Genomic DNA, 12,964 nt, shown 5'->3' with positions numbered 1-12,964 from the left:
AGCCAGCCAATAGATCACACAATGAGGAGTCCCTCCTGTTGGGAAACTGGCAGTCTCCCTGCTGCTGCACAGGCTACTGAGGACTGGCTGGGCGGTGAGCAGCTGGGGTTTTTCCACCTCCCACCTCACCTCAGGAGTGCTCAGATTGCAGATGCACACCACCTTATCTGGCTTTTTAAAGTGAGTCCCTGGATTCAAACTCTGGTCATCAGGCTTGAGTGGCAGGCCATCTTCCTGGTCCTCTCTCTCCCTTCTCTTATAAAGCCAGTAATAATGTTATCATAAAACCTTTCTCCTGTGACTCAGCCTCCTAGATAAGGCTTCCCTTAGATTAAACCTTCACTCCACAGAGCACTCAGAATACTTCCTGCCTCTGGGTAGAGCTTCCTAAGGACTGTGGTTTCTGTCAGGTCCAAAGGAAACTCCATTTCCCCAAATTCTGGCAGTTAAACAAAAGCCACCAGAGGTCAGGAACTTGTGAAGCCCGTTCCCCTCTGCCAAGAGGAGCCTTTTCCCTTATCACTGGCAGAGGGAACAAGTAGCTGCCTTTGCTGTCTGTTAGCATTCCAAAGTGCATGCTGGTCTCCAAGCTCCCTGAGCCTCACAAGAGCCCGGTACACATTTCAGAGTCCATGTTGGCATCCTGGCCCTTCTTGGTTCTTTTTGCCTCTCCTTCCATCCTGAATTTCCTCCAGCTCATGGGCTTCCCTTCCCAATCTCCTTATAACCCTGCCCTGCTATTTTGACTATGTCCCTCCCTCCCTCCCTCCCTCCCTCTCTCTCATCTTCCTCTCATTTGTCCTCTCTTGGCCCACTCCACTCTTTTGGTCTCTCTTGCCCATGCTCTCCTGGTCTCCCTCCTTCCACCTCTCGCTACCGGCCACGGCCAGGTTCAATCAACTACTTTCTGTCTCGGCTCTGAACTGGCGCCTCTGCCTGTTCTCCCTCTCATACCTACAGTAAGAACCTTCCCCTTAACCACACCATGGAGCTGCTTATATGCACTGTTTCCAGTTCCCGCCCACAGCTGTGCAGACAGCTGGAGTTCCCATCCTCTGAGGTCCCTTCCTAATTCTCCAGCCCTACCCCAGCTCCTCAGTCACTTTATTGATCAATTTAGTCAGCCTGTACAGAGCCGCCTCTTCCCTCCATCACGGCCACACCTGACTGTCTCTTGAGGACTTGGTTCCTGTTCCACCACCCCTTTGTCTTCCTCTCCGTGTCCTTTATCATGTGATAAGTCACACTCTCAAGGGAGCCTCTGAAAGCACTGTTCCTATCTTCCCGCTGAGTGAGGCAGCTGCCCGTTCTCCACAGTGCTTTCTCCCTAAAGAGCTCATCTCCCTGGGGATGGCAGGACATCCCAGCAGGAAGACCAGTGAGGTTCTAAACTAACAGGTCCTTTGAACTGTCAAAAGGTCTCAACCAAAACAGGGCTTGGTGGTGCATGCCTTTAATCCCAGCAGGCAGATCTAAGCCAGCCTGGTGTACAGAGTGAGTTCCAGGACAGCCAGGGCTACACAGAGAAACCCTGTCTCAAATAAACAAACAAGCAAGCAAAGTGAGAACACTCGACCCTTGACATCAGGATTTACCAGCAGTCTATGAGCAACAGTTCTATACAGTTTGTGTTAAAATACAGAAAACAAGACACATCAGTCGTCTGCTTCTTTGACTCCATCCCAGTGGCTTTCATGTGGCCCTTTATGCACCTCAAAGTCCTAGGAGGCTGTCCCCACTGTGGCCTCCCAAGGATTTGTCCCCACAGGCTGTTTGCCTACATTTCTGCTCTTTCCCCTTGGCACAGAAATGTCAGCTTACACACATGTGAGCTGACTTCGTTTAGGCAATCTAGATTTTATCTCTTGATGACCAACTGCCACTTTCCATAGACACTGCCCCTCTTAGGACACACCATTTCTTTGACTGCAAAGCCTTTGATGTCAGAACAACAACTCTACCCTGCTTCTCCCCTCCCTCAAAGTATCGCCATTGTTCAGTCTTTTGGTCTCTGAGAAAGCGGGGTCTGGAATGTTCTGGAAAACCACATAATATTAGGTACTACTTAAAAGCAATAGCTAAAATGTGATCCAGTCTGGAAACATAACCAGTGTAAAGAAACAAAGAGAATGAGCTCGTTAAACTGAAATTTTACTTTTTCCAATGTGGTCAAATATGTAAAACACAAAGTATATTATTTTATGGGCCAGCAAGAGGGGCTCAGGAGCAGGGGAAGGCAGCTACTGCCAAGCCTGACAATCTGAGTTTGATACCCAGAACCCTTTATGGCAGAAGGAGAGAGTTGAATCCCCAAAGTTGCTCTCTGATATCCACCAAAGTACCGAGTCCACACATTAAAAATACACAATGAAATGCAAGCAAAAATTGTTTGGCTGGCATCTTAACTCTAAACAGTTATGTAGTTGTGTGTGTGTGTGTGTGTGTGTGTGTGTGTGTGTGAGAGAGAGAGAGAGAGAGAGAGAGAGAGAGAGAGAGAGAGAGAACAAGAGTTTGTACAAGAGAGGACAGTTTTTCCAGAGTCAGTTCTGTATGTGGGTTCCAGGGATTGAACTCAGGTCAGGAGTGTTGGCAGCAAACGCCTTTACCTCCCGAGCCGTCTCCTCAGCTGACCACTTGACATTTTAATAGTTAAGTGTTGGACCAAGACTGAAGCTTCCCCAGCAGAGGCATCCTCTAGATGGCGGTAGAGTGTTCTATCGCAATCCTGTCCGACCTTTCCTTTCCCTTGCCCCACTGGGTACTGCGGGGATTCAGAAATCCCCCCCCCCACTTTTAACTCTGCGGCCGAGGTGTCTTTCTGAGAAATGATGCCATGCAGAAGGCCTAGTATAAAAGGTGGTTTATTGTGGGAAGGGAGGGAAGCAGGGACCTGGAAAAGGGGTAAAGGCAGAGAAAAGGGACTGAGAAGGACAGAAGAGTAGGAAAAAAAAAAAAAAAAAAAAGGCCGGCTGAGAACAAGTAGGAAGAGAGGAGGAAGGAGGGCTTGGGTAGCAAGCCATCCTCTAATCACCTGCGTCATCACTAGGCACCTGGCTCACACCTGGAGCCGTGTGATGACGCAAGCTGTTGCTAGGTAGCTGTTGGGCGGAGCCTAGTGGAATTGTCTAAAAGCCAACACTCTCTCTGCTTATATATTTTAAAAGACTTTTACTTATGTGTATGTACCACTATGTGTGTATGCCACGTGTGTTGCAGGTACCATCAGAGTCCAGAAGAATGTGTCTGATAGTGTGGAGTTGGACTTAAAGGCAGTTGTTCGCCTTTAATCCCAGCACTTGGGAGGCAGAGGCAGCGGATTTCTGAGTTCGAGGCCAGCCTGGTCTACAGAGTGAGTTCCAGGACAGCCAGGGCTACACAGAGAAACCCTGTCTCGAAAAACAAAAACAAAAAAACAAAAAGGCAGTTGTAGGTTACTTAATATGGATGCTGGGAACTGAACTCTGGTCCTCAGCAAGAGCAGGAAGGAGGAGAGGAAGAACTTAACCTCTGCGCCATCTCTCCGGATCCCTGTATTGGCTTGTTTGCCTCAACCTCCTGTTCGTCCTCATGCCTAACTTCCTGGATGCTGGTATTATTACAGGCATGAACAACCACGCCCAGACACTTAAGGGCTCATTATTAACAGGTGTTTCCAATCTTTTGACACTCTAAACAGTGAGACGACACTGTGCCCATGTTATGTCATCCCAGTGCAAATATTTATTTTTTCCTGTCTCTTTCTCTTTTTCTTTGTAAAGACTTCATCCAGCTGGGAAACAGCTCAGTAAACGCAGGTTTACTAGGCAAACCGTAGTCCGAATACCAAGAGAAGCCAGAACCAAGAACTCCAGAGTCCCTCAGTAGGCACTCGGGAGCATCAGACCATACGTAGTTTATTTTGCTTCTCCTTGGGCTCTTCCAGACTCTGGCCTCCAAGGCTAGATTCAAGTAGTAAAGCAAGGATCTGCCTTGAGATAGTTATCACAGTGAGTGGCTGGACTCAGTGTAAGGTCCTGCACATATGGCTTCTAAGGTACTGGAATTCAGTCAATCACCCCTTTTGCCCTTTGAGTTGCTTCTTTAGGGTCCCTTTGTGGTCACCACATACTTTAGGGAGTCTCACCTGGGGTTCCACATGTTACCAAAGAAAATCTGGTTCCCCTCTTGGGAAATCTTAGTCTCAACCATAAAAGGATTTAAGAAGCAAATCAGAAGGAAATTCTGGGACAATTTTATTAAAAATTAAAACTTCTGGGAAAGTGCAAGAAATTCCCAAAGTGAGTAGGCTTTGGCCAGTTTTCCAAAGAAATAGAGAAGAAAGGCAAAAAGTAAAGCTTTTCTGGCAATCTGGACAGCTTAACAAAGATGATGGGTCTGAAAATGACTGCCGGGTACAAATATTTCTATAGGTGGCTGGAGAGAGACACACCAGTGGTTACGTGAACATTAAATTCCCTACCTAGGGTAGTATGTACCTGCCTTGATCAGCTGCTGCCTGTCTTCCCAGAGCTTCATAAGCTGCAGCTTAGGGTTACTTTTCTATATGCTACCTCTATTTTTAGCTCATCTTCGTTCTTGGTTTTTTTTTTTTTTTTTTTTTTTTTTTTTTGAGGCTAGCCTCGAACTCACAAGGATGAAAATGAGAAGTAGGAGAAGATGGCTCAGTGGTTAAAAACGCTGGCTTTTAAAAGCTCTTCCAGAGGACCTGGCTTCTATTTCCGGCACCCACATGATTATTCAGACTCCAGTTCCACCAGGCACATACACGCAGGCAAGACAGCCATGTACATAGAAAAATACTTTTTTTGTTATTGTTTGTTTTTTTCAAGACAATGTTTACTTTGTATAGCCCTGGCTGTCCTGAAACTCACTATGTAGACCAGGCTGGCCTGGAACTCACAGAGATCCACCTGCCTCTGCCTCCAGAGTGCTGGGATTAAAGGCTTGTACCACCAAAAACTGGCAAAATAATACATTTTAAAAGGTTTTAAAGAAATGGAAATGAAATCCCAGCACTTGAGAGGCAGAGACTGGCGGATTTCTGAGTTCAAGGCCAGCCTGGTCTACAGAGTGAGTTCCAGGACAGCCAGAACTACACAGAGAAACCCTGTCTCAATTCCCCCCCCCCAAAAAAAAAAAGAAATGGAAATGAGACTCTAGAAGACAGTGTAGTTTCATGTAGGTTTAGATTTTTCAAAACCTACTTTTAATAAGGGTTCCCAAAGCTTCGACCCTCTTCAGTATCATCTACTTGGGAATAGCCAGGTTTATTATTAATGTACCATCGATAGACATAAGACCCAATAGACCCCTGCCCCAACAAGAAAGCTGAAAAAACATTAGCATGCTATCTCTGCTTTGGTACCCAGAAGAGAGTATGAGATTATTCAAGGCTTCCAAAGCGGCAGGGAGTCCAGGGTCATTTGGGGAGGAGTCTGCTTTGTAGAACCCGATGGGTATGGTGTACCTTTCCCAATCCTTCTGACAGAGGAACATCAAACTAATTCCTAGGCCAAAGTTTGACCCAGAGCTTCTAACAAATTGAGACCGAAAAGTACATTCCCTTGACTCCAGGTCAGGTGTGTGGGCCTCAGACAACGGCTTAAGCTCCATCTCCCTGCCTTCGATACAGGAACCAAATCCTAATGTCACCTTGTGTCATTGTAAGTCAGCCAAGGCCTCCAGAGTTTCCTCGTTAGGGTCGGGGCCTGTCTTGAAGTGCTATATTAGCTCCAGGAACCGCTCAAGGGTGAACACAGAGTTGCTGTCTGTGGAAGACAGACTCAGAGTTGTCTCCATCTCAGTTTCTTCCATCATGGCTGCAGCTCACTTGAGTTCCCTTCTTCAGTGTCTCATCTACTCTTTATAAGCAATATACAAATACTGTGGAATTGTTTTTAATTTCATTATTTTGTATTTATGTGCATGTGTACTATAGGCAAGCCTGGTTGGTGCCCTTGGCAGTCAGAAGAACATGTCAGATCTCCATTGTGTGAGCTGCCATGTAGATGCTGGCAAATCACCTTGGTTCTTTGGAAGAGCAGCCAGTGCTCTTAACTTGAGCTGTCTTTCCAGCCCTTAATTAATTTTTTAATCCTGGTTAATTATAAGATTCCTTAAATACCTACTTGATAAGGAACCATCAGCACTTAAGATATAAAACGATGAATGCTGTTGTTCAGAGATTGGTATCTTTCTTCTAATTTGGATAAGATCCATCCCAAATCTTTTTCACTGTCGGTAGCTAGAGTAAATAGTTAAAAGTCTGTTAAATATCTGAGCATGTTATAGGGCCTTTTACCACCAATAGTTTGATGTATCTTAATACTGGTGTGACTAAGATATGGCCCTTGAAAAACCTGTTTTCTTTTCTTTTTGTTTCATTTTTTTTCTTTTTTTTCTTTTGAGACTCCATCTGTTTTTATTTTGTGTGTATGAGTCTGTGGGTGCATAGACACACCTATGTATGTATGCAGTGCTCACTGAAGTCAGACTATAGTGTTGGATCCCCTGGAAGTGAAGTTACTGAAGGTGGTGAGCTACCCTGTGGCTGCTGTAAACTGACCCTGGGTCCCCTTAAGGAGCCTCTGACATTCTCAACCACTGAGTGATCCCTCCAGCACACCTGCTGGATTTTTTGTTTGTTTGTTTGAGATTCTAAGTTTTATTTATGTGTAGGTGTGTTGTGTGCACACCATGTCCATGACAGTGCCTGCAGAGGCCAGAAGAGGGCCTTGGACTCTGGAGCTCAAGTTGCAGTTGTTAGGAGCTGCCTGACATGGATCCTTTGGAAGAACAAAAGTGCTCTTAACCTCTGAGCCATCTATTCAGCCTCAGTGTCTTAGTTAGGGTTTCCATTGCTGTGAACAGACACCATGACCAAGGCAACTCTTATAAAGGACATTTCACTGGGAGTGGCTTACAGGTTCAGAAGTTCAGTCCATTATCATCAAGGCAGGAGCATGGCAGCATCCAGACAGGCATGGTGCAAGAGGAGCTGAGAGTTCTGCATCTTGTTCCAAAAGCAGCCAGGAGAAGGCTGTCTCTCAGGCAGCTAGGAGGAGGGACTCTTCAGCACTGGGTGGAACTTCAAAGCCCACCCCCACAGTGATGCACAAGACCACACCTCCTAACAGTGCCACTTCCCAAGGGCCAAACATATTCAAACCACCACTCCTGGTTTCTTTGCTTCTTAAAGATGCAGTAGTAGGAGTCCGGCAGTGGTGTCAATTGCCTTTAATCCCAGCACTTGGAAGATAGAGACATGAGGAACTCAGGTTCCTGGCCAGTCTGGTCTACAGAGTTCCAGGACATCTGGAGCTACACAGAGAATCCCTGTCTCAAATTAAATTAAATTAAATAGTAGTAATAGTAAAAATATCTTTAAATTTTCTTGTTTGTTTGTTGTTGTTGTTGTTTTGAGACAGGGTTTCCCTTGTAGGTCTGGCTGACCTGTCCTAGAACTAGCTCTACAGACCATGCTGGCCTCGAACTCACAGAAGTCCACCTGCCTCCACCTCTCCAGTGCTGGGATTAAAGGCATACACTATCATCTCAGCTAAAACTTTTTATAAAAAAATATTTATTTATTTTATGTATATGAGTACACTGTAGCTGTCTTCAGACACATCATAAGAGGGCACCGGATCCCATTACAGATGGTTGTAAGCCACCATGTGGTTGCTGGGAATTGAACTCAGAACCTCTGGAAGAGGAGTTGGTGCTCTTGATCGCTGAGCCATCTCTCCAGCCCCCTGAAACTTCTTAAAATACTTATATTTACACACACATACCCCTAAAAACACAAAGGTAAGTCATTTTCTTAACCCATGAAATGAAGTTTAGCATCTCAGAGGGGGACAATTATCTGACAGGGAACCATTGCAGCCGATGCCGGAGTCATTCATTGTCTCTTAAACTTAGGGCTGTGTCCCAGAACCAGAAGACAAGGATCTAGGAGATAACATCTTGAACAGAACCGTACGATTATTTTATACACACGTTTTTTAAACTAAGGCTTTAAAAGTATGAATCTAGAAGCTTGTGCTAAACTTGTGTCGATCCCAAACAAAGACCCAGGATGTCACCACCTCTGTGTTTTACCCAAGTTGTCACATTAATCACTCTTATGACCTTTGCCCTCATTCTGTCCCTTGGGCTGGCATAACGGACAGGAGGCCAACCTTAGCCTGTAGAGGCCGTTGCAGTTGGGACTTTTTGTCTTAAAGTTTTAGTCTTGTTGCTGGGCCAATGTAACAACCGTAGTTTACATGAGCACTTACTTACGAGTCAATCTGGCATGAAGTAAATGACATAAAACACATAAGCACAGTTCACATTGAATATATATACTCACAGACAAATAAATACAGACAAATAAATCTCCATAAAAACCAAGACTGTGAGTGTCAATGTTTGTTGGGCTTTATCAGTCTCACTGTGACAAGGAAACAACACAAGGACGCTGAAGAACACTGAGCACTGGTTTGGTTTGCTCCGCTTCATCCTTTGCTAAGGACACACATGTTCAACTTACATGGCCGTGTTGAGCTCAACTTGTGCTAACGATGCCACTGTGGGGGGGTCATATTTATACTCCTTCATCACAGGTCCTTCCACGGGTCTGCTGTATCAAAACATCCTTTCACCTGTGTCTGCTTCAGGAAGTCTTTCACTTTCACGTGTTTGCTTTAACAAGAGATCCTTTCACCTGTGTGCCCCAACAAACCATCATTTCACATACCTTTCCAAAGAAGCTGGAAGTTTCCACTTCATGTGCTATTTCATCTAACCCAGGAAGCCAGTATGAAATTGTCTTGGAGATACCTTTATATATAAAACAAACACGAAGTGGGTCCTATCTCCACCTCTCTAGCACTGGGATTGCAGGCAAACACTACACACACACACACATCTCCTAGGCTCAAACCAAAGTCTCCATGCTCTTATAGCAAGCACTTCGCCACTAGACTGGCTGAGCCACTCCCCAGCCCTTAAGAACTATTTCTGTTTTAGGAAGATTAGACTAGACGTTTGTCAGCCACCCACAAGGGTTGCATGTCTTTCCTCTTGACACTGTCTTTCCACTGGGGTTGTTTATGTCTGTCACATAGACTCTGCTCCTTCACTCCGGTAGATGTGTTTTCTCCCAGGCATATACCACAAAGCCCTGCCACTTCCTCATGACATTTGGCCTATTGGTGTCTTGTGTCCTGATTTCGGTAGCTGCATATTATAATTAAAGGATGGAATGCTTATCTACAGTCCTCAGGGTTCTGATTCCTCAAGCCCAATACAAAACCCGATTAGCATATTCTCAGCAAAACACAGAAAACTGCCTTAAATTCTGCCTCCCAGGGAAACCACTTCCTGCTCCATCTTCCTCCGTGCTTCTGTGGGTCTCTGTGTGTGTATTTACTTCTAGGACCTCTGGGGAGCTGGCAGCTCCCTTTCCTCTCTGTTTACTCTGCTTCCCAGCACAGGCCACAGTGTGGGAGTTTCCTGCCTGCTCATCCCCGGCAGCTTCCTTGCCAATCCTTGACACCTCCCTGCCTGGCCTTCAAACTCTGGGTCTTAAGGGGCCTCGGAATCACCTTCCTTCCGGTGTCTGAGTCCCGCTGCCACCTTCCCAAGGGCTCCGGGAGACTTCTTTTTCGTTACTGCCACCTACCCGCAGGGATGTCCAAGGCTCCCTTAGGCTTTGCTTGTGGCCCAGGCCTAGATTCCATTAGGCAGTTTTTGGATTCAGTCTGTTCACTACTTAGCTTCCCGTCCTTGCTCAGATTCTTTCTTCCTTGACCCCCCTCCTGAAGCACCCACTCACTGATCGGGAAGGCATTGCCCAACCTACTTCCTCCTGGAGACCCTGTCTAAGGCCCGCCTCCTTCTCTGGCCACTCCTCCTTCCGCCTCCTTTCCGTGCTCCCCCTCCCTTCTCTGACCTCGTGCACATACTGCCTACATCCGTTTTCTATGGACAGAAACTTCCTGTCTCCCGTTGTGTCTCCCATCCTGACTGTGCATCGAGCGCTTTCCATTGACCTTTGCACCTCACTGGCCTTTAGAGCCCGTACCTAGTGAATACTGAATGAGTCCGAGGCCTAGAGGGACGAATGGCTTCAAAGTGTTCTGCACGACCCAACTCTCCAGCTGGGGCCACCCCAGCTCACCTAGGTTGATGTGCAAACCTCTGTAGCACATCTGCCTTGCCCCCCGCCTCTTCTGTCACCAAGGTTCTCTGGGAACTTCAGTTCACTCGTCTGTCAAAGGAAAAACAAAACAAAACACCAAGAGTTATAAAGGCCTAGAACTCTGTATACCTGCAGACGGTAATGTGACAAACAATCTTGAAGGACTGGGTTTTTTCAATGTACTTTTTAAAACTTATTTTTATTTTATTCTTCCAAAGCACTGGGAAGTGCCCGTGCTGCTGTGTTCCTATGCAGGTCGTCGGCCAACTTGTGTGGAGTTAGACCTTTACTCGGTTTCCAGTGAACTCATGCTGGCAGGCTTTTCATCTTTACCTACTGCGACATCTTGACAGCCTAGATATTGTTTTCTGGTTGCTGTTGTTGTTGTTATTGTTTGTTGTAGACGAGAAAGGCTCTTATGTAGCCCAGGCTAGTCTCCAACTCGCTAAGCAGCAGAGGAGGAGCTTGAACTCCTGATCCTCCTGTCTGCACCTCCTAAGAGCTGTGATTGGAGGTGTGTTCTACCCACCTAACCACGTGTGTTGAGTCCATTTTAAGAACGTTCCTAGCCGGGCAGTGGAGACACACGCCTTTAATCCCAGCACTTGGGAGGCAGAGGCAGGCGGATTTCTGAGTTCGAGGCCAGCCTGGTCTACAGAGTGAGTTCCAGGACAGCCAGAGCTACACAGAGAAACCCTGTCTCAAAAAACCAAAAAAAAAAAAAAAAACCAAAAAAAAAAAAAAAAAAAAAAAAGGTTCCTATTCACCGGCTGTTTAACAATGTTACATTTTCTACATTAGGTTCTGTCCTGTCCGATCTGTCCTAACAGGTCAGTTACATCTGAGCTACTGGCTGCTTTGCTGAAGATTCCGTTCAGTAACAGATGAGCTGAGACCGGACCTGCATAATTAGATCTGTAACCTAATCACACCTGGGCTTGCTGGCTGGTGTTTGTTTATTTGTTTGTTTTTGTTTCTTTGTTGTGTTGACAGTTCAGGTCCGGCATTGAATTCCCAGTGTAGCAGGGCATGACCTTGAACTTCTGACCCCTCCAGCTTCTACCTCTCGGAGTTCGGGTTATAGGCTTGGATACAACACCCAGTTTATGACTGTTGGGAATTGAACCTAGGGCTTCCTGCATGCTAAGTGAGCAACTCTCCCAACCAAGTTACAACCCCACTCCCTGTTTTTAAACTATTGTTATTTCACTTATTTATATCTCTATGTGTGTACGTGTTTGCAGAAGTGTTCTGTTTAGCTTTCGGCAGGCTTGACACAAGCTAGAGTCATTTGGGAAAAGGGAACCTCCATGGAGAAAATGTCTGGACCCGAAGGTTCTATGGCCAGGACGTTGAGGCACATTCCTGATTAATGATTGACAGGCAGAGGCAGGCTGATCTCTCTGAGTTTGAGCCCAGCCTGGTCTGCATAATGAGTTCCAGGTGAGCCAAGGCTGTTACACAGAGAAACCCTGTCTGGAAATAGAACAACAAAGCTGAAAAGGTCACGGGGAGCAAGTCGGTAAGCCGGTAAGCCGCACTTGTCCACGACCTCTATTTCAGCTCCTGCCTCCAGGTTCCTGCTTTGAGTTCTTGTCCTGACTTCCTTCAATGGTGGACTATAAAGTAGAATTGTAAACTGTTAATAATCCATGTCCTCCCCTGCTGGGTGGTATTTATCACAACAATAGAATCCTAGCTAAGGCAGGAAGTCAGAGGACAACTTGTGACTCTTTATTCTTCCAGCCAGGACATCAGCCTCTACCTGTTGAGCCACCTAACCAACAATATTTTCTGCATTCTGGAAACACGGTCCCCTGTACCTGAGATGAGTTAGTGAAGTTGACCTTGAACTCTGGATGCTCCTGCCTCTACCACCCAAATTCTGGGATTTACAACGATTACGCCACCATACCCAGGTCTCCAAAACACATTTTTATGAGCAGCTTACTCAGATCCTGAAAGAAAAAAAACTACGAGTCACCGTTTGGTACGTGGCTGGAATTGCACCAACTTTTCTTTTTTTTTTTTTACTGTGCCCGTGGGTTGTTTTGTTGTTGTTTTGTTTTTTCTTCTTGAGATTTGAATTTAAAAGAATGTCTTGAATGTCTAGATGACTCTGGAGGAGAATAAACATCTTTATAACATTTGTGACTTGGTACTTTCTTGACCATTCCCAGGCACACCCATCCAGATATTTAAGTCCCCTTTTTTGGTTTCTGAAATGTGTTCCTATTACAGTCTTGCCCAATCATTCTTCAATTTTTTTCTTCCCCCTGAGGCCTTGTGGTTTATGCTGTTTTCTCTGCCTTCATGGAATATGTTAGGCATGTCTCCCTTCGTCTCCTCTTACAGACTCTGACTTCCCACCTTGTTCCTCCCACTGTCCTAGGAGCAGCTGTCTAGCCCAAGCAGCTGAGGTACTATGTAGGACTCACACCTCATCCTCAGGCGGTCAGCTGAGCATGAGGGGGATGACAGCTGGTTCCGTGGGCACAATGGCTGCATTCTGTACTCAGACTCACTTGGGCCTCATCCTTTTCCCTGACCAGAGCAACTGTTTTCAGGGACAGTCCGGCTCCACCTGTCTGCGCTACCCATCCCCTCCAGCAACCTCTGCCCTCTTTGGTCCGGTGTACTAGAACACTTCAGGCACATCCTGCCAGATTGCCGTGTTAAGGGCCTAGTATCTGTCTTGTGCCTGCCCACCTCCCTAGATTTCGCACAAAAGCCTCCATCCCTTCTCCTGGGTCATAGATTGTTGCAGTAAATCTC

At 46.1% G+C, this 12,964-nt stretch overlaps 1 long non-coding RNA gene across 1 annotated transcript; it reads right to left on the bottom strand.

Moving 5' to 3' along the window:
* Positions 1–5,169: 5,169 nt before the first annotated feature.
* Positions 5,170–9,880, bottom strand: LOC143434866 (uncharacterized). The gene is made up of 2 exons (XR_013104697.1): positions 9,671–9,880; positions 5,170–8,710 (listed from the first exon to the last, which is right to left on the bottom strand). It is a non-coding gene; the product is annotated as an uncharacterized LOC143434866 (long non-coding RNA).
* Between the last annotated feature and the right edge of the window lie 3,084 nt (positions 9,881–12,964).

Source organism: Arvicanthis niloticus, chromosome 17 (assembly GCF_011762505.2).
Source record: "Arvicanthis niloticus isolate mArvNil1 chromosome 17, mArvNil1.pat.X, whole genome shotgun sequence".
NCBI lineage: Eukaryota > Metazoa > Chordata > Mammalia > Rodentia > Muridae > Arvicanthis > Arvicanthis niloticus.
The sequence above is the reverse complement of the archived record's forward strand: the minus strand, read 5'-3'. Positions and strand labels throughout refer to the sequence as shown.